At 42.9% G+C, this 27309-nt stretch overlaps 2 long non-coding RNA genes across 5 annotated transcripts in view; both read right to left on the bottom strand.

The window, feature by feature from the left end:
* Window positions 1-16813, bottom strand: part of LOC308185750 — a 47388-nt gene extending 30575 nt beyond the window's left edge. For all 3 annotated transcript variants that reach the window (XR_013943729.1, XR_013943730.1, XR_013943731.1), the window contains exons 1-2: window positions 7955-16813; window positions 3011-3101 (exon numbers count right to left, since the gene is read on the bottom strand). This is a non-coding gene — a long non-coding RNA (uncharacterized lncRNA). The remainder of the gene's footprint in view (window positions 1-3010; window positions 3102-7954) is intronic.
* A 992-nt stretch (window positions 16814-17805) lies between these two features.
* LOC308185749 overlaps window positions 17806-27309 on the bottom strand; it is a 55358-nt gene continuing 45854 nt past the window's right edge. For both annotated transcript variants that reach the window (XR_013943717.1, XR_013943718.1), the window contains one exon: window positions 17806-18284. This is a non-coding gene — a long non-coding RNA (uncharacterized lncRNA). The remainder of the gene's footprint in view (window positions 18285-27309) is intronic.

Below are 27309 nucleotides of genomic sequence, written 5' to 3'. Positions count from 1 at the left end.
TCAGAAAAGTCCTGGTTCCACATACAGGTTATATTGACCTTTCTCTCTGGATTTTACACCAGCTACACTGCCATGAGATCTACTGCAAAGCAACTACAAATAGCTTCTTTGATGCTAGATTATTCTAAAGACTTTATTGGATCAGAGAGTTTAGAAAAGGAGAAGTATTGTTTCATCCTTGGCCAGTCAGGTATTATAGTCTCTGTTCAAAATGACATTTCTGAACTAGGACATTTTAATTATGAGATCACACAAAAAATAAAAGTAGTTGTGATAGTAGTAGAAGAAGAGAAAAAACTACTTGTTGTTGAAAGAGCTGTCTGATGAATTACTAAAGAGATTTTTCAGCCTGGGCTTTAATTGTAATGGGTGTTAATTTTATTTTCAGCCTGTACGGATTAATTTGAAGTTCAGAATCGTTTGTGACTTTATGATATGAGAGAACTGGGGTTGTTTAGTCTGGAGAAGAGGAGGCTCAGGGGAGACCTTATTGCTCTCTACAGCTACCTGAAAGGAAGGCGTGGGGAGCTGGGGGTCGGCCTCTTCTCGCAGATAACTAGTGATAGGACTAGAGGGAATGGCCTCAAGTTGTGCCAGGGGATGTTCAGGTTGGGAATTAGGAGACATTTCTTCTCAGAAAGTGAAGTCAGACATTGGAAAGGGTTGCCCAGGGAGGTGGTGCAGTCACCGTCCCTGGGGGTGTTCAAGGAAAGGTTGGAGGTAGTGCTTAGGGACATGGTTTAGTGGGTGACAGTGGTGGTAGGGTGATGGTTGGACCAGATGATCTTGGAGGTCTTTTCCAACCTTAACGATTCTGTGATTCTACAGTTCTTTACAACTGAGAGCAGGAATAATTTGCAAGGCCATACAGCTGGTATGGGATGAATCCCACTAAAAAAAAACTGATGAGAATAAACTTTATAAATCAGTACAAAAACTGTTCCAGGTAAACATATAATAATCATATCTCAAGTTTCTTTTTACTCTAATTCAGAAAGAAATTCCTTAGTGTGCAACTGTCCTGGTTTATCGACATCTGAAAAATAGGTTATCAGAGATCCACCCCTTGCTTTGAGAAACAGAATATAGACATCTCCATAGGCACTTGAGAAAAAGGCACTTGAAAGAAAGTGTGAACAACAGTGAGAGAAGTCACAGCTGTAATAAGAATTCTTCCTTTTTAGTGTTGTGATACATGATAGCCTAGTCAGATAAGAGCCTTGACCTTTCTTTCTCCCCCTCTTTGTCTTTCCAGCCATTCAGCCTCCACTACCCATTCTCCATTTCGGCTATGTATTGTCAGGAGGATTTCCTGTTTACTTAAGATACAGTGGAAATAACAAAGAACAGCACATGTGCTTTGGCCTGCCAACAGACCCAGTTGGGAGACTGCCTTTCAGCACCTCATTCCTCATGTCCAGTGGGGTCTGATTTTCCCCTGCAGACATCAGAGCATATCAGAGCATCATCTGATTGAATGTCTTCCCATGATACTGTCCCAAAGCTCTGTTGTCCCCCCTTCTCTGCACACATCTTTTTTTTTCCTTTTTTTTTCTTCTTTTTTTCTTTTTTTTTGTTCATAATAATGCCCAGTTTGCTGATCCTGCTCTTCTCTCCCTGCTTCTTCCCCCATACAGTCTTGCTCCTTTGCCTTTGTCTCCTTTTTCCTTAGGCATTTGCTCTGACATTACCAGGCAGATAGGGAGAGCTGAAGACTATAACTTGTAGTCATAACTGATCTAGCTGATCTTCTTCTTGTGTAGCTGCAGATTGTAATGAATGTATAAAGAAAATTTCCAGATGCTCTCCCCAGACAAGAAATAGCATGGAAAAAAAGGAGCCAGAGACATGTCCTGCCAGCTCACTGCAGACCACAAGTAAATGCTTTAGGAACCTGAGTGGAACCAGGAGCCACAGCCCAAGCCTGAGCAGGACTGCATAACTTCTAATTACATACTGTTTTTTCTCCATGGATGCTTCACTTTCCTTCGGAGGGCAGAGGATGCCTAGAAGATAATCCTCATCACACCTCTTCAATCACACCTAGCCAAATACATTCCTGGAAAATTTCCCCATAAGCCCGTTCCTCCTGCACTCAAGTATTTTTGTGGTACTTTCAATAGTACAACAGGAAGAACAACAAAAGTAGATGGAGTAAAGTTGATCTGACTTCAAAAAATCCAGATGTTTGGGAGGTATCCAAATGTCTAGATCAAAATCACTTTTTGGTCTAGAAGTTCATCTGGAATATCATGGCAAGAATATTAATCAAGCTAATTTTGGTAGTTTTTCTGATTTTATCTCTCTTGGAAACACTAGAAAACCAGCATTTGACATTTCCATGTGGAGTTTCACATAAATCAAGGAAGTGGAAAGGCAGAGGAAACAATAAAAGTCAGCGGTTGGTTTGTTTGAGGCTTGGGAAGAGACTAATGGCAGTTTATATCTCCATCCACTTGCTCATCCCTGATTTAGGACTCCTGTCAAGCTGAAGTCTCTGTTCAAGCACAACTCTTAGTCGGCCCCTCTAATTCCTCCCACGATAAGCAGTGGTCAGCTGAGGCTTTATTTGTCACTGGAGCTCTCATTTACCCCCTCAAGCCCTTTTTCTCCCAGGTGTATCTGCGGTCACCATGAAGGCTACACGCCTGACACTTCACACAGCCAGGGGCTCCACCTTCAACCCAGAGGCTTCGTTCAGCCCACAGCCCCACATAATACCTCAACATCTTCCAGCTGGCTGCACCCCACCTAAGACACTGCCCATGTCATCCAGGCACCTGTGAGATGACAGGTATCCCATCTGCCAGCTCAACAGCAATAGCTTTTCCTCCAGCACTGCCAAATGAAGCCACATCCCACTTTCAGCATTCAAAGCAATGCTGCAAAGACTGTTCCCCAGCTGCTTATCTATTTTATGCCAGCTCCATGGACTAGTCCATGCCTATCAAATCCAGGGTAAGTGCCTCAGCTTTATAGTCACTTGTGCCCTACTCCAAGTCTCACTCACCTTTTGCTTGCTGACTCCTACCTTCAGAAGGATATGTTCAAACCAAAACCCTTGCTCTTTCTTCCATATTCTCCTTTCTTCCAGACAAATTCTGTAAGTAAATAACCATGGCATTAATTCTTTGAATCCTTCCTTAATGCTTGACTTTGCACTGACACCCACAAAAACCTTTGCACTGGCCAGACTGCCAGTTTTGCAGCCTCCCAGAGCACAGCAGAGGGTGGAAGGAAACAAACCCTGCTTCTGCGGGAGGCAGGGCTGGAGGGTGAGGTCTTGTCACTGGCAAAATTCAGGTTCCCTCTCTCCCCTTTCTGTCTTTTGCAGAGCCTGCAGGGCACAGGGAAGGAGAAGGTGGGAACAGGGCAGCCTCCAAAGCCAGGACATGCCTTGCAGCACAGAACTGCAGCTTAGGGCTTCACACTGCAGTCAGAGCTCAGTGGTCACCCCAATCCCTTTGACAAAAACATTTTCCACAGTCTCCTTCTTTGTCCTCATCTGATTTTTCTACCCAGCTCTTCCTCCAGCACAGAGGGAGGTCAAAAATACATTTCGGGGAGGATGTTTATAACCTGATTTGAAGGCCACTGAAATTTTTCTACTGAGTCAGGTAGGATTTTTGCTGGGGACCACGAATAGTGTGTTACCTCTTGAGACCTCATAAGAAGTTTTGCTCAGAGACTGAACATAAATCAGCCATGAGTATGGCTTCCACTGAGCTAGGCCACATCTCATTTCTAGTGAGCACTGCCTGTGTCATCTGTCCGTTAAAAACTCTGTAGCCTAATCAAACGTATATGCCAGGTGCAAAGCAGTAACATTTAGTATAAATGTAGAGTATGGACTTGGTTTTTATATAGTTACAGTCATGTAAAAAGCAATGTAAATATATATGTAAGTATAAATTCAGAAAATAAACATTTAAAAGTTTACTTATTCTGAGCATGTACACACAAAACCAAGTTCATAGTCTTTTAGGCAATTCTGGCCACAAGATGTATGCCTTTTTTTTTTTTTTTAATGAATGCTCTGTGTTTAAAAGACATGCAATTTCTTTAACCTGACTTGGTGACTCTGCGTTAGCAGACGTGGGGCAACTCAAGCAAGATCTGTAGGCTTTTTGGTAATACTTTATGAGCTGCTGGTGACAGGACAGTTTGGTGGCAGTTTGCGATGCTGTTTGCACTCCTTAGAATCACATTTCTGGTATGAACACGCATAACTGTGCAGTAAGAATATCTTGTTTCTCTTCCATCATAGCCTGTGCTTCACAGATGCCAGGATTTCACCCTCATCTCCCTTTCCATGGATCTATTTTCTTTAGTCTGGAGGCATGTGTTTGCTCTTAGACCCCTGCTGCCCTTATGCAAGAACCCTGCTGATTTCCACAGGGGGGCTGCCCAGGAAGAGCACATGGGCTTAGGTCTGATGTGAGCAGTGGGAAAGGTCAGAGTCAATTACAGCTTGTTCCCCTCTGCTTTACTAACCTCTAAACCATAGGGTTGGATGTGAGGGGGCCAGGAGACCCTCAGCCATCTGCAGCAGCTAACATTGTTCTCTCTGAAGCAAGGCAGCTAGGCAGGGTGCCCCTGTCCTGGATGGCTACTTTGCAACAGTGGTGTTGGTGGTGCTGGGCATGTCCCAGCCATGCAGGGCACCCTGTCACCTGTACAAACTGCACCCTGAAAGTTTCACAAAAGTCAGAACTACAGCTACAAACCAGGTGAAGAACCAGCATGAATACAGAGGAAGGAGAGAAGAAAGGACTTGGGACTACTCCCCTATCCACCTTGCTTTTCCATCTGTAAAATGAGGACCATAACATTTCCATTTTCTTCACATTAAGCCAAAGAAGAGAAGGAGGGACTTCTGATAGGAGGGTATAAATATGTATTCATATTCTGCAAAATGTTCAGAAACATATAGATTGAATTCATTTAATTGTTTTGGCTCAGATAATTAATTCTTGAATGGTAAATGTTTAATTTCAACATCTTCCAAATGAGCTTGTTTGGTTTCACAGAAGTGCTTTGTTTAGGGGTTTATCAAAGCTTTATGCTCTTAAATGGATAAAGGAAAATAAATATTTCCTGCTGAGGCAAAGGAAAATGTTTGTTTCACCTGACATGAATTTACTGTCAGCTTTTGATTTATATTCATGGGCAACAAACATCTGCAGACCAGCTCCAAGTGAATTTTCCCCCTTCCCTCTCCCCTCATTTTGCAGCTAGACCAACAAGAAGCAGCAGCAGCACGGCACTTCAGGAGCCCTCTCCTCAGCTAGGTGTGCACAGTCCATGCACAGCAGGACCATGATCAAAGCACAGCTCTCTCCAGGCCAGTCTGGAAAACTTCAAAAAATACAAATAAAATCCATAACAGCAGAAACGTGTGCTTCACAGGAGCAGTGTGAATGTGAGGGGCACAGAAAGGGCTTTGCAAGTGACAGCACCATAAGGGAATGGGTCTTTCAGATTAATATTTGACACTGGGGACTAAGAGAGATTCACAGTTTTATCAAGCTAGCAATAAATGGAGTAAACTTCAAAACAAGATCATACAATAGCTGTCCCTAGGTCAGGTATACAAAGTAAAGTCATAAGATAAGGTATAGACAGACAATGTTTCTCATTTCTGCATTTTTTCCTCTAAATTTAAAGTGCCAGATGTTTATACAAATGATCTTTTACCTGATTATTTATTTGTTTATTTTATTTCTTATTTCTTACTCAGCCCTGGGCTGACCCAGCTTAGCTGCAAGAAAAGGGACGGAGAATCAGAGTTTGAGAGCTGAGGAGGGGACAAAACAAGAGGAAGGGGGAGGGCACCAGAGGATAAAGGGAAACACATGAGTTATCTCCATACTGCTTTTCCCACCTGTGTTTTAAACAGCTTAAAAACTTTTCCACAGATATTAAGGAAATTATAGTCTCTAACCATTTATCTAGAAATTTTAAATAATGTGGTAACATTTTAAGGTGAAATACATTTGATAATTTTACATTTGTAACAGACATGTTTAATTCTAAACTCTACTTTTAAAAGAAAGGGAAAGATATGAAAACTAATAAACACAGATATTGCAATTTGCAGTGTTCTACGCTCCTGGGATTTTTCTCTTTTTTTTTTATTTTGTTGCAGGGCTATGCCTCTTCTTTGAAACCTCCAGGCTGTTCCTACCTGTCTATAAGGATAGAAGGTATGTGTGTGTGTGTGTTTATTTTGGCCTGTAGGTATGTAGAAAGGAAATTAAAAGTTTTAGTGAAAAATTTCTTTCATAATGAAGCCACTTAGGGGGATCTATGTTCCCCTTTCAGAGAATACACAGATCTATTTGATGGCAAAGACCCTCTGCTGGAAATGCCTGAAAAAGTGCATGTGACGGCAGCAGTATTGATTACCTAAAGGTAATGAAAAACACCAAATTTCCCTGAAAGCATTTAGGTACCCAAGCTATGAAGAGGGCACCTGTTGCAAGAACACCTGCACAGAAATGTGATGAACCAGGCTGCCCGGGGCATTTCAGGGTTAGTTTCACATTTTTTTAAATGAGAAGCATTATCTGAAAGGGTTTAAGTAGCATTGCGGCTGTGAAATCAGTATGTTCCCAGAAGTTTAAGTAATGTAAACCTGTGACATTACCTTCAGAGTGACACTAAATAAATTTCAGTCCATAGCAATTAATTCACAGGTGTCGGGTATTTCCCAATGTAGATGGTTTTCGGTTTTTGGGTATTTAAAGACCACAGTTCAGTACTTCAGCTCAGTAGAGCAATTACAGTCACAGTTGCACGTGCAAAACTCTGACTGATGAGGAAAAGTTTTTTCATTGCCTTATCCCACTTAAGGCAAACCCAGACCTGCAGCATGCACTGGCCAAAGATTAGCAGAGAAAACTCAGGAGATACTATGACCTGCCAGCCAGTAGACCTCAGTTCTGCGCAGCTGCAAGCTTCCCAACATAGATCAATGCTTGGTAGGGACCAAGTGGTCTGTCACATCAACCAGCTGTACATGCCAGCCACCTCCTGTGCACATGTTTGTGGTACAAACACAGTGCAAAGAAAAGAGACAATGATAACTAGGGTAAGAAAGGACCATCTCTTGAAACAGCAGCACCATAACGTCACCGTAAGGTGAATTAATGCAAATAAATGCCCCACTCTGCAATCTACAGATGGGACATGTACTGCCAAGAAAGAGGCTTTTCCAACCAGCCATGGTTTGTGTTAGCCAGCAGCAGCAGGGGAGACTTGGAGCTCCCTCTCTGACTAAGCTGACACCAGGCTCACGCCAAAGGGATACCTCCTCACCCAGCAAGGAAAGCCACAGGGTCTGCCTTTCTTTTTTAAAGAAGTTTATCCAAGTCAAAGGTTCATTTAGAGTGCGTTTCAAAATGGACACCAAGCTGCTGGGCTGGTCATGGTCGTGATTGAAGGAGAAGCTGGAAAAGATCTCAGAAAACACATAGAAAGGAATTGAGAATTAAGAAACCAGAGTAAATACCAATGTGTGCAGGCTTGTTTCCATCTAAATCAACAGGGACTCTGCCATTAGCTTCAGTGAAACCAGACTTTCACCCAAACACTGGTGGTGCCAGGGGAAGGGATAGCAGAAAGATTTCATTATCCAAATAAACAGGGTGACCCAGTTCCTTCAACTGACTTCAAACTGCAGGCTAATGTTCAAATAATTACAAGTCTGTTCTGCATTGGTCATCATGATCTGTGACTCATTATTTTCACAGTTCAATCAAGTGATTTTAAATCTGTCAACATACTTCTCCCTGATTACTGAAGCGTGTCAGGGCTTTCTACCTGCTTCAGGAGGACATTATACAAGAATGCCCTGATCTTCTCCTCAAGGTCTCTTAATAATAGCTTTCTCTGCAAACTTAGCCCAACTGTGCTGGGCTCGTAAGTCTTCAGAAAAGAAATCAACACTTACGGTAACAATGAGATATTAAAAGAGGAATCGACAACAACGAAATCACTCCCTATGTAATTCCTGACGTCCTTTGGTTGCAGTGGCGGGCAGTGGCCATGCTTAGTCTTCTGAAGGGTCCCTTTCAAACTGAGCAATAGCTGTCTTTGAGAGGCTGCACACAGCAACTGAAAGGAAAACAGTTTTCCTTTTGTTAACAGAAGAGATTTCGTAACCATTGTTTCTGCATGTAACAGTCCTCTGACCTTCAAAAAAAGTTCACCTAAAATTGCCACAGATCCTTTTCTCAGGTACACAGCTCTTTGGGCAGATTTACAGGGCAGGAAGTGCTGGTGTTGACTTTTACAGAGTGCAATGAGAACTGCTGCACATTTTCAACCATGATGCATTTAGCACCATACATACACAACTGGATTCTGAGAAAAATGTTTGCTGTTAAATGTAATTAATATCTACCCAATCATTAATACATAATGACTCTCATTATATGCCAGAAATCTTAGATTTCCCAGCATTAATTAACCTACACAAGGCATGAGCAGAAGATATCACTGGTGTCAACAATTTAATATGATTCAAATATACATGAATAAGGGGAATGTTGTATAATAAGCTATTTCATATAAATTAGGGAAAATAAAAAAAAGACTTTTCTTGTAACATCAGCCATGTGTTTGGTAACAGGGGTTAATCAGAATCTTCCCAGGTGGCTGGCTGTTTCCTAACTGCCCTTTATGGATTTATTTCTCTCTCTTCCTTCCAAGGGTGAAGTGCTGGCCTCTCTGCTCCGGACTGCTGTGCTGGACAGACCAGTTAAGTTATTTGGCAATTTCCAAGTGCATATTGAGTTACACATGCATATTTTTGACCTAGTTATAAAATACAACCACTGTGCAATATCCAAGAAAATGCAGAAGACTGATAATAAATTGCAGATCCTGTGTCACTAGTTCAAAAATCCCACCCCGGCAGTGAACAAGGCTGACTGACAGTTGTTTTCACAGCCTTCCTAAACTAAAGGAGAAGGGACTGGCTGAGCACTGGAGCTGGGCAAGCAGGTTGCCCCATCGACACTGAGACTGCCTGCTTGGCAGCACTGTTGAGAGAAATGAAAAATTCTTCTTTGAAGAAAAACTCGTGAAGAAATGTGATAATTCAGCATCATCTGGGAGTTCAGGTTAAAAAGAAAAAAAAAAAAAGATTGCCTTTTTTCACTGTTACTTTAGCAAACTTTATTACTGTATTTGGCATTGCCCAAATCCTGACAGTTTTCCACAAGATTTGGCTTTTTTTTTTTTTCATACTTCTTACAACCATTGGATTACCCATGAAGAAGAAAACAAGAATTTATTGCTGTACCAGAAACAGTAGGGAGCTGCAAAGTCTCCCAACAAATTAACTGCACTGCCCTCTGATGAGACTTCATCAGATGTTAAAAGAACTAAAATTCTCAGTGCACATAGATTCCTCTGAATTTTTGGACCCCAATCACTTTAATTCTGCTACAGTCTTGGGACAGCAGAAAGGAGACAGACACAGGAGCAGGGATAGGTTCAGTAAAAAGGAGAAGGGGTGGTGAAGGTGAACACCAATGAAGATTTCTACACACAGAAATTGCACCCTTTCTGGCTAATTTATGTGATACTGTGTATGAACACTCTCACTCCAGTTTAAGGGTGGCTTTGTCCACTTGAACTTAAACCTGTTCCCAATCAGCTAATGCAAAACTGAGATAAACCTGGATTAAATCAAGATTGGAATGTACAGAGAAGGATTACTTGGAAATCACATCCCAAGGCACAAGCTTAGTTCAGCTGGCTGACGCACTGATTTATATGATGGTGTTTCAGGATGGAAAGTACATATTAATAGAAAAAGCATATCGACATTTAATTGAATGTAAGGGTTATTTTGGAAGACCATTCTTCACTTTTTTTAATACAACATTTCACAAGACTGGAATCCTTGAGAACTACTAGAACCAAGAAAAACAGTGAATTGTAATGAAATGATGGCAATAGTTATTGTAATAGTAATAGATGAGAACAAAAAGCTGCACGCAATGTGAGTGGCAGAGGATCAGAAAAGGATCTCAGTTTTTATTTTCACTCACATGCACACGCACATAAAGAAAACACCTATTTTTCCCCATAAAAACAAACAACAACAACAACAACAAACCACAGCATTTCTAATACAACAGAACACACCAGGGAAAGTGCACAGCCTGGAGTGCTATGGGTGCTGTGAATTTACAAGTCCCAAATGCTCAGATCAGTAACTTACCCACAAAGCCCAGTGGCTGGGGAAATGAGGCAGACTCTCTGGACCCCATCACAGACCCCTGACCACCCACGCCAATGCCCAGAGGGACAAGGTCACTCTGGACCCTGGGTGTGTAGTACCAAGCTCTCCACCTGAGGTGGGCGACTTGCACTCAGCTCTGACTGGCAGTGGTCATGTGCTACATCCGATGACTTTAATGGCCTGACCTCACTTGTGAATGGAGTTGTGCTGTCTGAGTGGCAAAACATGCTTCCGTTTTTGTTGGAAGGTATACCAGAGAGATTAGCTGAATCGTTGAAGATTGGCTTATCATCATTTTCACAAAGAGTACCCTTCCCTGCTGGGATCACAGTGACAAGAAAACAGAAGGAAGTTTGCACTTTTTCTTCTAATATTGTCAAAGTACCTCCAGGGGAAGAACAGAAGCAACAAATCCTCCTTGGTCTGCTTCAGATGAGGAGACAGAAAGGTCAATTGAGATTATATTGAGCTCCGTTTCAGGGCTGCAACACACACTGTTCTTATCATTAATCCTGCATCGTTGTTCCTGTGCCCCAGACCTGCTTGGTATGCATTCCACTTGCAAAGAATAACAATAATTTTAGTTATCTTAAGTCCAAGACAGATACATATTGTAACTATTAGGTATTTCATGTCAAGTTAACATTGTCCCAGAGTTAATACCAAAACTAATCTTTTGTACAAATATTTATAAAATTGCTCATAACACTCTAGCAATAGATTTCAACTTCTTTACTTCCAGGGCTCATAGTAGCACTAAGAGATTTTCATGTGAGAAAATAACCCAAAATTAGGTTATTCTCTCAAACAAACAAACAAACAAACAAAAAATGTGCAGAAGTCCATAAAACATAAAAGCCTTATAGAGTTTGTGTTCAGAACCTCATGCCACCATGCTAGGGCTGTAGTGAGAAGATTTGAAGAATTTAGTCTGTTCCCGTCTTGAAAAATGTTCTCCTCTATCTATACAACAAACTGCCAGCCGCTGAGTCCACTTAAACAATTTTACAATGAACAAATATATGTGAGAGCAAAATTTGGCTGGGTAAATGTTCACAGAAAGCAATTATAAGGGACTTGCTGGCAAGTTTCCTTCCAACTCCCTATACGTACTTCTAGGAGAGGGTATGTAGTCATTCCTATTTCCAGCTCCTGCAGCTATGTCACAATTTGTGGTTTGCAAAATTAGAAATTAATGAAGTATGTTGGCACAGAAAGAGTCCTCGAGAGAAAAATCCAGCAATAAAATGCTGGTAATTGCTGCAGAACAAGGAACTGATGGAGAGCACACCACACTGGTTGCAGGTAGGTAGGCAAAGTGACTCATGAGGTAGGCTGTATAAAGGGATGAGTAATCAATGAAAACACAGTGAAAGAACAAATTGTCTCATGTGGAAAAGGCAGCTGCAGCTGGAGATCACCCCTCTACGACCAAAAAAAAAAGAAAAACTCGCTGGAGTAGAGTAAAGAAGGTTAATGGAAGAAAGCAGTAGGGCAGCGGATCCCAAAAGGCAACATTTCTCACAGCAGCAGCAGCAGTTCTGGGCCATGGGCAGAGAAGGAGGCATTCAGCTCCTCAGATGACATACTTCGATGAATCTTGCACATCCACAGAAGTGTGCAAGCAGAGGGGACAGAGGCAGACAGCCTACTGCAGATGGTAGCTGGAGGTGCATCTCTTGCAGGCCCAAGGATAATACCAATCAGACAGTGCAGATTTGGAAGTGAAAGGGAGGAGGCAGTATTTTAGGGCAGAATATTGTCATGGAGTTTGGGCTTTACATCACTCACACACATGTAGTTAGTTACCTGTTGCTGCAAAGGGCAGCAGAGCTCAGAGTCAGGAATGGGGCTTGTTCCCCGTCCCTGGTGAAGCAGGCATGTGCTGACCCCGTGGCGGGCTAGCACGTGCACGTGGATCCAGGAGTGCAGCACCGCTGTGCTCAGGTGTGAGATGAGATGTGCTGAGACTTCTCCCTTCTTTGGACGGGTACGGTCTATTAACACATTTAATGAAAGCCTCTCTGACTGTGAGAGCATTAAATGAATGCTCTCTCTGACTGTGGTTATCAAATCACAGTCGATAATGGAGACAGGGAATACCTGACACTCTTCAGCTCTCTGATAATGTTTACCTAAGTCTCTCAGGCTCTGCTGAAACTGAAGTTATTCCTCAGCAATTCTGTACAAGGTGTTGGAGTTAATCACCATGATAGTCACTGGGACTGAACAGAAATAGCATGGATTTGTCTTTGTTCTTGGGCAGGACAAGCCTCATCATTAGGAGAAAATTTCCCGGTTCATGCTCTTGCATTTGTAAAATTAAACTCCATAGCTGCACTATCCTTGCTTAGACTCGCTTCTTATAAACACTCTCACTAAACATTTGCAAAGAAGAGGAAACACAGCCAAATCCTAACAATCCTATTGCAGGACATTTATGTTTTCTGCATGCTCCTCTGGGAAAGATGTCCCTTTAAAGCTTTCAATATGATTTAAGCACAAATGCTTTTTATATAGGTCAGGAAAGAGAAATGTAATTTCCCCTAGTTTTGTTTGGTCGAAGTTCTCTGTTCTCGCACTTAATTAATGACTCTGGTGAAATGTTTTGAAAGCAACAATGTTTCTAACCCCAAATGCATTGCCAAATTGAGTACTTCCTGCTTATTGTCTATTTTGGAGAGGAGGCTGAACTCATATCCATGCACTGCTAATAAAACCAAGGAAACTATTTTTATGGCTCTGGAAAAAAAAAAAAAAGGTATTTCTTCCTCAGTACCCATCTCTGTCATTTATAGCTGCAGGAAGGAAAACGGTGATATAAGAAATGTCAAAAGCAAGGGAGAGGAGGGGAGAGAAGTCACACAGGACAGTGCAATGCTACCCAGCTGGAAAAGTCAGCTTCACTGGTTGTCTTTGACACATGATTTCCTTTTTTATATAGTCACCCCAGAAATGTAAGCACACAGAGGAAAGTCCACATAAGGACCTAAGTACCCAGAGTGGAAATTAGGCAGAACTGAGTTCAGAACACAATTCTCAAATCTTTACCTAACTCAACGATTGCATTTTTTTTTTTTTTTTTACCTGTAATGTTCCCCTGGGTTTTAAGTTTTCACATGTCTTACAGCTCCATCATGTCCAGCAAAGGCAACCCAGCATCCGCCTCAGGTCTGAGACACTGATGCCCAGAGGCACCCACTCTGGTACCCATGCTCAGAGCCCCCCTAAGGTATGTCCCCTGGTGCCACAGCATTGCCAGCAAAACACCTGCCCAGAAGAGGGGGGACGCAATATCACTTCATCCCATCTGATGTCCACTTCTCCAGTGGTCTGAAGGGTTTGAGCTCACTGCTCTAGTAGCCGAAGTTCATTTCACTCATTGTTTGTTCCCTGCCCTGACCTCTACCCTTGACCCCCACCACCAAAATGAGATAGAAACAGAGATAAATAGGAACTTGCAGTAGTTACTGCAGCCCAGCTGAGCTGACCCCTTGTTCAGTTCAAGGAGGAGCCTGGGAAAACACCTCCATCCGCTGCACAGACAAAGATGTAGAAGGCTTCTGTTTGGCAATTGTATTTGCTTGTCATTTTAAATGGGGGAGAAGCTTTTGCAGAGGGAATGGCAGATGGTCAGACCCATCACATGAGCCTTATTCCCTCAGACAGAACCCTGAAGCATCTGCAGAGCCAAAGACAGTGATTTCCCTGTGGTAAGCTGTAAGCAGGGACATCCTCTCAGATGGCTGCCCTGCTTCTCCCAGGCTGCCTCCTGCTCAGGGAGAACTGTTGCACCAAGATGTTAAGGGGATTGGGCTCAAGAACAGACACGACTGTTTTGAGAGATTCAAGAAGAGGCAAAGTAAATGAATACAAATTGCAGTCCTCAGACAAAACCTCCCAATCTTGGAGACCTCTAATCCTTCCAGGCAAACTCATATCACTAGGTACCTATCAATAAGTCAAAACTGAATATCAGCTGTCATAAAACACTCTAAGTCTGCAACTTCTTGGAGACAGCTTAAAGAAGAATGCATGAAAATTTGAAGTGCCAAAAGCATCGTTCTTTCAGCAAGACTGCATCAGACATTTTCCACTTGCCTTAGCTCCTGATAGCTACGACCCCAAGTCTTTGTGTTGCTGGACAGACTGATGGGACTGCCCAGTGCCTAAGCAAGGCCAGACTTCACATCCATACTCTTCAGCTCTTCTGTTCCTAGAGCTACAGCTCATTGGCAGACAAAAGTTCACTGATAATATCCCTTCATTTTCTGGAGGATGCTCCTTGTAAGCCCATGATATCACCCAAATGAACATGTACATTTCTGGAGGACACCCTGGTGGAAAGCACTGCTCAGCTGCCATCAAGGTCAGATGACCCTAAGGAACACACAATGTTGTTAAAACATCTCCAGAACTACAGGCACATCTTCAGTAGGAAAAGAAACATAAAATCTTGTCAGCCTGCAACCACGAAAGACTGAATCTGCATGGCAGGGAAAATATGGAGTAACGTCTACCCTGAATATCTCTGTGTGACTGGAATAAGTCTCCATCCCAACACCTATCCTGATATAAGGAATGCTGATAAGGAGTGGGGACAACAATCTGGTGAAGCCATGGCAAGCGGAGCTGACATTTCACTGCTAAGTAACGATCATAATGGTTATGGTATTGATGCAACAAGGCTGCTCTCCATGAAGTAATAGATGGTGAAATAGTTGACCTGAGCACACAAGATAACTGTGTGGATATTGAAATCTCAGGCAAAAATAACAATATCACTTTAGCTAACAAGTAATGCATAAAGCTGCTATTGCAGTATCTGATGGGTGCATTGCCTGTCTTTAATGGCAGCCCAGTACAAACACTGTTCACTTAATGTTGTTCCACAAACACACAGCAACTGACAAAATAAATAACCATCCAGGACTTCTCATTTGGCATTTCTTTTTTCTTCTGGAAAACAATGATATTGGCTAAACATGTGTCTTGTAAGCATTTGCCTGCAGTGTTCTTGCTTTGTATATTTACACAGTCCATGTAAATTTTGTAGTTTATTTTTTGACACAGAAAACCTGTAGTGACTTTTTATGTTTCATGCATTCATTCTGAAGTTATTGCTTTACCTCCTGCCAACATGATTTTTTTATTGCTATTTGCTAAAGAATATTAGAACATGTTAAGAAACCATAATTGTGCATGTAACCCTCACACTGCCATTACATGATCTACAAATTCAGTAGTGATACATTCCCAGGTTTTGGATCAATTAAGTTCCTCTGCATCATGACAGTGACCTGACATATCCAATACTTAGAACCCAAAAGGCAGGAGAGACAGCCATGTACGAGCCTGCCACCCTCAGAGCGAATAAGTCCAGGCAATGCAAAGTCACAGATGTCGAATTTGCAAAGCTGGGAGGTGCTAGCAGGAGATGCAAAACATGGATGAAGAGGAGAACAGCCTCTCCTAAGGCTTTCTCTTAAGAGCAACATGCAACAGCCCAGAACAAAAGTGACTGAACACTCTTCCAGGTAATATCCTCATTTTAACAGGACTGATGGCATTATTGGAGAAAAAAGCAAGCGACAGAAGATAATAGAGAAACTGATGTAGCCTATTTTTCAGGGAATCACTGGGGAAGTAGAGCCACTACTAAGGTGGTTAAAACAGAGAAAAAGGCTTTAGTATGCAATCACTTATGCCTTTTTCAGGGAAAGTCTTTTGTAACTGAAACTGACCTTAAACCACTGGTTGCATTTTCCAAAAGGGACCTAACAAATACCTTCCTGCCCCACAGAACACCACAGGTCCTATCTGCAACTTCAAACAACCAATCTGCAAAGCAGATAGAATTTAAGGGAAGTTTAATTGCTTTGCTGGTCAGAACAGGCAGAGGAGCAATGTCCAGGAGTAGCATTTTGATTGGATTTAAAAAAGAAACCTGCATCATCCCAGGCAGACATAGACCAGGATTGCCAGAGCTCATGGAGGCCTCCCGCTAAAGAGAGCACAGAACTGCAGTTCTAGCAGCTTGTACTGGGAAGCTAAAAGGAGAGACAGGACTCTCAGTATTAGCTAGTAATTTTTTTCTAGGATAGTGATTTTTGAAGATATATGAGTCTGAACCTCTCCTCTACTCCCCAGTAGCTTTACCACTACTTAACTTTCTATCTGTAAGGCAGAGCTACATTTTGTTTCTTTCTTCAGTGTTCTGCAGAATAAATGAGGTCTTTTAAGGACTGGCAAATCTAAAAGCCGCAGCAACAAAACAGCAATCTAAAAAAAAGACCAAAAATACTTTAAGCTGCCTGCAAAGGAAAAGGAGTGTGTGTAAGCTGTTAAAAATTCTGTCAAACAGAGGTAAAGTCAAAAAGTCCCATCGGCAACGCAGGGAGAAGCCAACCTTGCAGTGCAGCAGGTGCGTAAGTCCATGTCCCAGACCAGCCTTCTTTCCTCTTGGAGATGGCCTCAGCAGGACTAGGTGGGCAATAAAAAGCTCACACCATCCATTTGCACTGGCCATAGGAACACAGGCACAGGAACACGACATCACTGAGCTACCCACCCAGTTTGCAGGCAGGAACTGGAGCAGTTAGCTGCAATAGTTAAATGTAGATACCTCATTAACAGCCATAATCCTCAGCCAGAGGGAGCGTGGAAAACAGAGTCAAGGCAGCAAAGCCTGCACATAGTGCCTGGGTTCAGGCACATCTGCTGGCTGTTGTAGAGAACAAAGATGAAAACCTTCGCTAACACAAAACCTCATGAGAACAAAGGAAGAGTGTGAAAAGGGAATATATAAAACATTTTCACAAGAAGTGACTAGTGCCAAATACTTTTTTTGTGCTTGAAGTGTCCGCTGGGTCTGACAGGTACCTGTGGAGAAACAGCAAGTCTGAACAATAACTAATGTCTCCCTAAATCCCTGCTGTCAGGCACTGGCAGGTTAGTCATTTCCACACTTCTCCTTTCTGACGGCTGAAGGAGAACCATGTCTTCCCAAGGCACCTAGCCTTGCTCATCTCCTAATAAACATTAGACTCCCCTGCTCTCAAGGGTTGACATTCTTGGATGAGGACAAGAGCACACAATAGCCCATCGGACACCCTGCTCCTCCTGCCTCCCACCATTACCTCGGGCCCTTCATCAACAAAACCATTTGGTTAAATGACACTTCTGCCTGCTCTTGCACTCCCTGCTGGGTGCAGAGAAGTCAGCCTGTCCCATAGCTCTGATGCTCAACTGGGTTTTCAAAGACTTAATTTCCTGGCCTGCCACATTCCCCAGATCCCCCACACATCACTTGCTCTCCACCCTCGGATTCTGGGACGGAGCAATGGCGCAGTTTTGGAGATGAGTGGCTGGGGGTGTGCCCTGGCTGCCAAAAGGGCAAACCGCATTTTGGGGTGCATTGAGCACAGCACAGCCAGCTGGTCAGACGTGGTGATTCTCCTGCTATGTTGTTGCAGCCTCACCTTGGGCACTGTGTGCAGTTCTGGGCTCCACAAAATAAAAAAGTATGTTAAGTTACCTGAAAGTGTCCCGAGAAGGGCAACAAAGCTGGTAACAGGGCAGGAAGGCCTGTCCTGTGAGGAGAGGCTGAGGACACCGGGCTTGTCCTGCCTGCAGCTGAGGAGGCCGAGAGGCGGCCTCACGGCTCTCTGCGACCTCCTGAGGAGGGGGCGTGCAGAGGGAGGTGCTGGCCTCTGCTCCTGGTCGCTGATGACAGGACACAAGGGAAGAGCACAAAGCTGTGCTGGGGAGGTTCAGACTGGACATGAGGAAAAATTCCTTTACCGTGAGGGTGGTCAAACGCTGGGAGAGACTTCACAGAGAGGTGGCTGATGCCCTGTGTCTGTCAGTGCTCAGAGGCATGTGGATAACGCCCTCAGTAACGTGCTGTAACTTGTGGTTAGCCCCGAAGGGGTCAGGCAGTTGGACGTGGTGATCTCTGAAGGTCCCCTCCGACTGAACCATTTCGTTCTGTTCTGTTCTGTCCTGTTCTGTTCCATTCCATCTCCTGAAAGGATACAAACAATAAAGCCTGTGAGCTGCTTTTTAGAGAGAAAAGGGGACATAGGGAGATATTTTCTAAATGTAATGTAGATTTCTGTCTGCCACTTTGGTTTCCCAGTGTAATTGATTTCAAGCACTTCTGCCTGTCTCAGAATACCACAATAAAGTTAACATATGTGCACCAGGAGGATGGACTAAATGTTCCCCAAAATAATACTGCTACCATCAAACAGCAACTGAAATAACCAATTTGCCATTGATAGAAAAGGAATTCCAACTGGTGGCTTCAAAGGCCTGTAAAGGATTCATCAATCTTTGGTCAGCAGCTGGACTGTAGAAGATAAGACGGAGCTTTTATTTTGATGCAATTGTTTGCTTGAATCATGCTGATATAGTCTCCACAGAAATACAAATCAGAGGAAGTTGGTCTTACTGTGCAGAAAGCAATTTTTCAAAACAAAAGTATGAAGTAAGGAACTCATTGGGGTCAGGAGAGGGAGGAAAGCAATGGAATAAATGACTGATAAATGAAAAAATTCTTACAAGCACCTTAGCTACACTTCTGGAACACCAACTGGGGAAGAAAAGATGGCAAGAGAACAAAACTGGTGCATACTGAGCCAGGGATAAAAAACAAACAAACAAAAAATGCATTTTTGTAAATTATGCTGATTTCTTGCAGATAATTCTGGCAAAATTAGGAGTTGATTATAGTGAGAAAAGATGCATAGGCATTTCAACACAGAACAGTATCTGGCCCATTGGTAATATAAGAAAACAGAACCAAGTCAGAGATTATTTTCTTTCCATTGGATTAGATTTTAAAAGGGAACTAAAGATTTAGTGTGTTCACCACAACACAAAACACTTATGAAATCTCTGTTTTTTAGGAGGCAGTTGTCCAACAGCACCTAAAACATCAAGATTTCTTTAAAAATATTTCAAGTTACTAATGAAGAATGTTTGAAACTCAAAATCACCAGCCATTTCTGGAATTTTCATAGAAATAAAAGCTATATAGAAGTAAACCTAGAGGTTTCCCTTTACATAGTAGCAATATTTTACTAAAACCTGTACTTCTTACTTGCTTCTTCAGTGGTTGGCCTAAAATGTAATTTTATGACCAATCTGATACTTTGATCCTATGAATATAAAGATGAAGATTAAAATTTTGTGGCTTTCGCTTTATTCCTCTAAAGGCCAGAACCACAAGCACACATCTAACAACTTCATACTGTGGTAAAGTTCAGTCCTTACACCTGCATGGACCCCAAATGCCTTAAAAAAAGAAAAAAAAAAAGAAAAAAAAAGAAAAAAAAAGAAAAAAAAAAAAGAAAAAAAACTCTTAGAGTCCTTTATAACAAAATCACTATTTTCAAACTAGAATAAATATATGAAGAGAACACATAAAGGAAAGACAACATGGCATTTAAATAAAAGATACATGAAAACATAAAATGCCTGTTACCCATAATGCCTGCCTCGAGAGCTGCTAAATTTATGGTAGTGCTTTACTATTTCATCAACACTAAGAAATTCTCTTCCTGTACATTTGACTTGTACCCTACCACCTATAAAGTAGAATGTTTGGTTTTCCTTGTTATCTCTTTTTAGTAGACTGTGTAAGAGGAAGGGCCTGGTATTCCCAAAACCTCTGTTGCTTTTGAGGGATTTTCTTATTTACTGAGTGTTTATCACCAGCTTTAAGTAGACCTGTGGATGGCATGAAACATGGTAGCACAGCTCCACTGCCAGCTCAGCCAAGTGTCGTTTTCAAGTAGAATGGGTCTCAGGACTTGATGTTAAAACACCCGGCTGGCTTCCCATCCTCTCTAATGCTTTCCCATTGCGGCCAGCTCAGATGATGCCAACAGCAGGACCCCGCCGTGAGCCCTTTGGAAGGTGTTGTATTCTGTGATGGGGCAGCAGTAGGGTGCCATATGCTGGGCTGTGCCATGATAGTCCTCCACAAGGTGAGGGAGCAGCCTGCAGCAGAGCAGCCCCACACCGCAGTAAATGTCAAAGCAGATTCAGGGCCAGCCTGCTGCTGCACAGCACAATAGGCCAGGCCTGAGTAGAGTTGTGAGTGTCTTTTCTTTTTCCTCTTTCAATAAACTAAACAGCTTTGTTTTACATGCAAACCGTACCATATTAAGTGTGAGATTTCACGATAGATAGCATCAAGCATCTCAAGCATCTTACTCACAGGGCTTGGCATTGGAGATCTCCCTGACCATGGAGCACCCCTGGCCGTATCCTGGGAACAGCCTCTGACTGAGGTGCCAAATACTTACTTTAAGTGCAGAAAACCACCACAAGAAATCCACACTGAAATGGCAGTGTGTAAACAACACACATTCACATACTAGCTGAAATCAGGAAACTTCTAAAACAGACCGGAAATATTCTCTGCTTCACAGTGGTATGGAAAGAGGTTGCAGGGGAGAGGAAATAGAGACCTATGCTATCAAGAAAGTGAAGAAAATGCTTAATAGATGTGCAATCTATTTACTATGAAAACTCTCTTCATACAGTGCATGAATGATACCCAGATATTAAAAGACAGTTTTCCCCTCCTCGTTGAACTGCAGAGCCCAGGATTCTGCTGGGTTAATAGGCAGAGGAGCATCTCGAAGCCCAAAGGTCCTCAGTTCTGCAGGGGACCAGAGTTCCCCTCCACAGCACACCCAGGTTCAGTAATGTGTGGAGCCAGTTTTGTTTCTGGAGACTTCAGCCTTCTCACTACAAATGTAATCACAAATAATTGTCCTTTCTGAGCAGCAGGAAACTTGGCTGCTAGTGAAGCAGCGCTACTCTGCCAAGCCCTGCCTGTCCAGCAAGAGCCGTGGTCCTGCTGCGTGGATCCAGCTCACGGCCCCCCAGGCAGTCCCCTCCTGCTGGGGGCATGCCACTCAGCATCCCCACAGCCTCTTTGGGACATGAGGGGATAGCACTGCCCACGGCATCTGCATGTAATTGGAAAAAAAAAAAAAAAAAGGTAACACACAACAGGAGGATGTTAAACTCATGTTGCATCAACTCCGCAAGGGAGATCTCCAGACTGTGAAGTGCAGGGGACCAAAGAGTGATCCAGGCAGATCCTCAGGCTCTGACACACTTGTGCCCTGACTCCAATAACTGCTTTAAAGCAATGAACCCTGAACTCTGTGAAAGTATGCCAGTCAACAAAGCTGGCTGTAGAAAAGTTTCAGTGGTGCTGTTAAGCACACCTGCAAAGAGAGCAGGTGTGTGTGCACTCGGCAGAGCCGTGGACAAAGGGCCACAGACTGATGTCAGGCTGATGCCCCGGCACCAGCCCTGCAGGAGGTTGTATGGCTTCCAGGAAAAATGCCAGGAGCCTTTCCCAAAGATGAGAGAACAAGTAGGAGATGACAAGGAATGCCTTTCAAAATGATGCATGGCGCTTTTGTACCAGAAATGGTCTTGTGCAAGAGATCTCACAATGTTGCAGAAATCACAGATAATGGGAAAGAGGATGAAAGGGAACTTGTGCAAACATTGTCTCAAGCAGAGGAATGACAAATGCCCTGGGGAGGGATCCTTTAAACACTCCAGTGAACTCCATTATAATCAAGGTGTAGGCAAATAAAAGACCATTGTATTCGCTAGTAAATCAAAAGAACTTTTGAAATGCTAAGAAGATTAAAAAAAAAAAAAAAAGGAAAAGAAAAGAAAAGAAAAAAAAAACACAATAAGAACTTCTAAGGGCAGGCAAGACTTTCATTGCATGTGGTTAACAACTGACTCTTGCACTGGGAACAGGGAAAGAAACTCATTCATTTCTTAATGTAGCACATCCAGGCAGATATAACTGTCAAAACCAGGATGCTTTGCTAGTACTGCCATACTAACATGGTAACTGCCCTGCCCCACACTGCCCTAATAACATGGAGGTTGAGAGACATTTCTTGATGCCAGAGGAACAGAAAATGTATCTGCCAGAGACAAAGGAAAGTCTTCAACAGCCTGGGAAGAAGACAGCCTGAGAGAAAGGTATAAGTATCAGATTTCTCTTCAGTTTTCCCAGGACTTGACTAGGGAATCTCACTCTTGTGTGTGGTTGAGTTAGTTTGGCCCCAAAACCTGCATGAAAATAAAATATATTCGTCAAAGGAATAAAGGCAAAAGACTTTCTCATCCCAGAAACTGGTCTTAATGCACAGTTGAAGCTGTTTGAAATGAGGTGGATGAGGGACCTAGGTAGGTTACAACTTGCAGCAGACTAGCCACAAATGAACAATAGGATGAAGATTAAAGCTATGTTAAAAATTGCTTTTTGTTCCATTCCTCAGAGCGTGCTTCTTTCGACTTGTCTTGTGAACTCTATTTCCATTTCTTGGCTAGCATGACAAACTGTATAAACTGACAAAAACCTTATGACTAAAGCAGCAGCTAAAATTTTATGCTGTATAATTTTAACTTTGCATTGTTCACTCTGTCCTCATTGTGTTGTACCTTATCTGATATACATTGCAATTGCCTCTTGGCAGGGGCAATAATAAGCAATACACATGTTCTGCAAATGCATAGAACTTCAAAGGAACTGGTTACATTAGCAGTAAAAATACAGCAAGCAGAGTGGTCATTAATCCAAAGAAAAAGTACTAGTTGCTGTTCTCACAAAAAGTTCAAATCGTCACAAAACGTTTGCAAAATATTCCACTCCAGACTGCTTTGGCAGTCACAGTGGAAAATCAACGGGGTCAGAGGTCTCTGCTAAACTGGGCAGAGACGCTGAGCCAAGGCAGCAGCGTGCTTGAGGTTGGGATACAATCTTCTGACAATTCCTGTACGGAACTAGGCTGCTTCTTTGCACAAGGGAACCTCCTGCAGAAGGGTTTTGCAATAGCCAGCTTTCTTTAGACATGGATACTAGAAGTCAAGCATATGCTGGAGTGACTCTGCCACTGCAGCCTGAGACTAAACAACAGGTAAAGTTTCCCAATTAGACATGCTAATCCTCCTTACAAAAGCCAGACAAGTATGCTGTGCATTCATAGATTTAGCCAAAGGGCTTGCTATGGCAACCTTCTTATGGCGCATAGCTGAGACAACCCAGCTGTGTCCTGGCCTAAAGGGATCCTAGGTAATAAATGACAAGTAATCCCTTTATATTCATACAGTGAGACTCTAGGTATGTGACCCCTGCAGGCCACTCTGTTTCCACTGGAAGTGGTGGTAGCCCAGCCACAGGACTGGTTAGCATGTAAGGCAAGAACAAAATGGAGAGGTTTTGCTTTCACCAAGAGAAAGGAAGGCTGACAGGCAGGAAAGCCTGCTCTTAGGCAGGAATTAATGACTCCTCTTGGGTCTTTAGCGGTGCTTCCCCATGCAACTCTCCTCCATTTAATACACCAAGAATCACATTTGCACACTGTGCAAGCCCACAGATATGGTGTGACAGCACAGAAATGGAGCCAAGATGTGGCACTACTGGGAAGAGAGGTCAGAGGGAGAGAGCTGACCACCACCCCCCCCCCCCCCTCGAATTTGGCTATCAAAGAGAGAAGTGAACCACCTCGATGTGGTTCTCTCTGCGGCATCCCTCATCCCTGCATCTTCCCAGCTTGCTTCAGGCACCTCGTCTTCAAATGGGTCTGCACGGACATCCTGCTGACATCAGATCTGCCGCACAGCATCTGGAGAGCCTGGAAGGACAGCCTGCAGATTTTATGCAGACTAATTGCACCATTTTGTACTCGCTTTCATTTGAAGCTTTATAGCAAGCTAATAGGTCATCAAAATAAAATTATTCTCATAATTCTTCCTTTACCTGCCTGAGATTCGTGGAAATAGCAATCAGCATTAAAACGCAGTTTCTGTCTCAGAAGCAAATTGCAGGAAAAGATGTGAGTTAAGAGGTACATTTGAAAAAAAAAAAAAAAAGCCAGCTGCTTTTCACTGAACAATGCTAATAACAGGAGGCCTTTAAACACCATTGAAATATAATTAAATACATGTTCACCTCAAAAATGATTTTAAAGAATTAAGCTTTCCTAAAGCCATTCAATAAAACCCCTTGGAGCCCATTATGAATCCTTTCAATAACATTTTACAGCCATTCAGTTTGGGGCCACTTTTATTTTTTTTTTCCTGTTGGCTTGGTACATTTTCTTGAGAGCAAAATGTCCCAGTGCCATTGTGTTAGCTTTGGGGAAAAAATCCAGTGCTACAAGCAAATGCGAACGCTCTTTTGTTTTCCCCTCATTGCCCACTAAGCGCTTCACGAATGTGGGTAACTGAACAAGTGACCTCACATTTGGACACACATAGGAAAGAATGAAACGTATGTTATTGTAAATTCTCCAGAGTCCACATGAGCAAGCTTCTCCAGATATTGCATTAAATGTCAGATCTTCTGACATTCTTATGAAGCCAGCGGGAGGTTTGCCATTGTCTTCTGTGTCAGCAGGATGGAGCCTCTAGTGTTTGTCTTCAGACGTGGTGGCTTCTCCATCTCTGCCAATGTCAGTAGAGCTCTGGCTACTTAGATTAGTTGAAGACCTGCCAAGACATGTTTATGCTCTATTGCTATTGAAGTCACAGCATACAAGAATTAAAAGAAAAGAAAAAAAAAAAAAAAAAGCTGTTTTTAAAGGAAGTCCCGAAGGAATGTCCTGCACTTCTGGGTGCAGAGCTGAAGAGCATGGAAAATGAGTGCAGCAGTGCTGGAGCAGGAGCTGCTGTGAGGAGCATGCGCTTGCATTGCTGGGTCCCAGCCCTACGTTAGCTGCACAAGTAGGGATGGGAGAACCAGGAGGGAGTGACCCCACAGGGCAGAGGCTGGAGAGTGAAGGTGTGAGGGCACACAAGGGATGAGGAATGCCACCAGGCCTCTGGGGCAGAGGGACTGCCAGGATACTGTAGGGACTGAGCCAAATTTCATGCTGCTGTCAAAGCCACTGAGACAGCTGGCAGCAAGCATGACCCTGCAGGACCAGTGTGGGCAGGGAAGGGAAGTGCACACAAACCCTTCCATTTTGTCTTTTTTTCCCCCCCTCCTCTTCTGCTTCCCTTGGTCACTTTTGATTTTCCCTTGTTCATTTAAAGGCCTAAATACTTTCAAATTGAATTTTGAGTTTAAAAGCCTTCCAGGCTTCCTGGAAAAACTCATTTTAAGGAAAGTTTTGGCAGGTCCACTCCAAACCTCTGGTCACTGGGATCTTGTCAGAAGTACCAAGAGATATCATCTGCAATGGCTCATGGGCTTTAAGGTATTTTTGAGTCTTAGTTTTGTCTAAGCAAAGCCATTCCCCCTGCCATCACCTAAGCTGGAGTACAAACAAACTCTTCTTAAAATTTCAGTGCATCATTGTTTGCTTTGAATGTGGCTCTCTGGGAAAAAAAAAAAATCCTGCTGCTGTTTACATCTTGCTAAGCCTTTTTATTCAGTGCCAGACAAAAAGCACTTAGGGTGCAATGCTTAATAAGGGCAATAACTACACTTTATTTTGGAGTCAGCCCACCACAGAGAAGAGATGAAGTTCAAACAGCTGTGATGAGATTCGTATTCATAAGGATCCTTCAACAATATTTGCATTGCAATAATGCCATCTGCTTAAAGAATATGCACAGCATACCCCAGCGAGGTAAATAAAATAAAAATAATGCTCACAGTGGGAAAATTGAGACAGAGGTTTTAAAAGGCTTTCCTGAGGTCACAGGACCTGCATGTGGTGCAGACACCAACTTGACCCTCCAGTCTAGGGCTTAACCACAAGACAAAGCCTCCCTGCCAGCTGTTTAATCACCGTATACATAATCACAGTACCGCTGACACGGAAATGCAGGACTGCCATACAACGGGACGTGGAGCCCTAGCAGTGGGCACATCGGCACAGGCGCTTTATGGGCAGATGACCTACTTTTGATGAATTTTCCTGAAAAAGATGCACAGTGCCATGGCAGCACCCATGTCTGCTCACTGGTTAGGAAGGGATCTTTGGGCGAGTTGGAGGATGAGCCATCCACAGACAGACAGATGGACCCTGCCCAGGATGAAAACCTGCTCTTGGTTTCCTGAGCCATCATGGAAAAAAATGACATTTTTTCCACCTGGGGTAGGGAAGAGAAGAAAAACAGAGTCTGTCCTTTCAAGCTTTTAGTTAGCGACATTATTTTAAAAGCCACATTATTTTAAAAGCAACACCTGCTATGCATAAGTCTTTTACTTCAACCAAGTTCACAGATATTCCTGGAAAGGGAAATGACTCGCTATTGCTCAGTGTAATCACCAGGAAAAGCAGAGATTCCTTTCCAGTGCAGCCCTCTAATTAATACCACGTTAAAGGAAATTTAAAGCAGGGATTAGACAGGGTTTCAACCCCTCTGAAATCATTCAAAATATCCCTACAGCTTCAGTGGCTTTGCATGCTGATGTATAAGGGGTTAATCCAAAAATGGTGCAGTTTACTGCAGTGTCACCACAGCAATAATTTATAAATAACTGCTTCAGCTTTGCAGTAAAAAATGGTTGTGGTGCTATGAAACCTCTGCAAATAGAGAGTACACCGTGCTTGATTTGGATAGTTTATGGTGGGTGGGCTGTTGCCTTCGCTGCTGCAGTCCATCTTGTGCTTGTTGTTAGCCCAAACTGTTATGGATTTTCTTAAATCCTCTAAGAATAAAAGCAGTGTTTTCCATCTGTTTCCAGGAGTCAATAGCTCTTGAACACCTTAACTGCTTGGATCTAGAAGCTGCAAAATTTGCATATGAATACCTCCAACGGTCAATTAATTCAGGACAGGTTTTAGTTGGCTCAAACTGCCATCCTTTAAATGAAATTGCCCTGTATAAATCAGTTTGATCATTTCATGCGTGCACCGTTAAATGTGCACTGTTTCATAAGGAGCTATCTTACCCACAGTCATTGAGGTGAATTAGATTTTTAAAACCCTGCAAATAGGACATGTTCTTTCTACCAAAATAAGTGCCTTTGCAATGGCCTGGCCTCCTCTTCTGCTGGAGGAGCTGGTATTTACAAATATCATCCTTGTGTCGTTTTGCTG

The sequence above is a fragment of the Anser brachyrhynchus genome (assembly GCF_964034855.1).
Source record: "Anser brachyrhynchus genome assembly, chromosome: Z".
Taxonomy (NCBI): domain Eukaryota; kingdom Metazoa; phylum Chordata; class Aves; order Anseriformes; family Anatidae; genus Anser; species Anser brachyrhynchus.
Note: the sequence above shows the minus strand (reverse complement) of the source record. Positions and strands in the feature narration are given on the sequence as shown.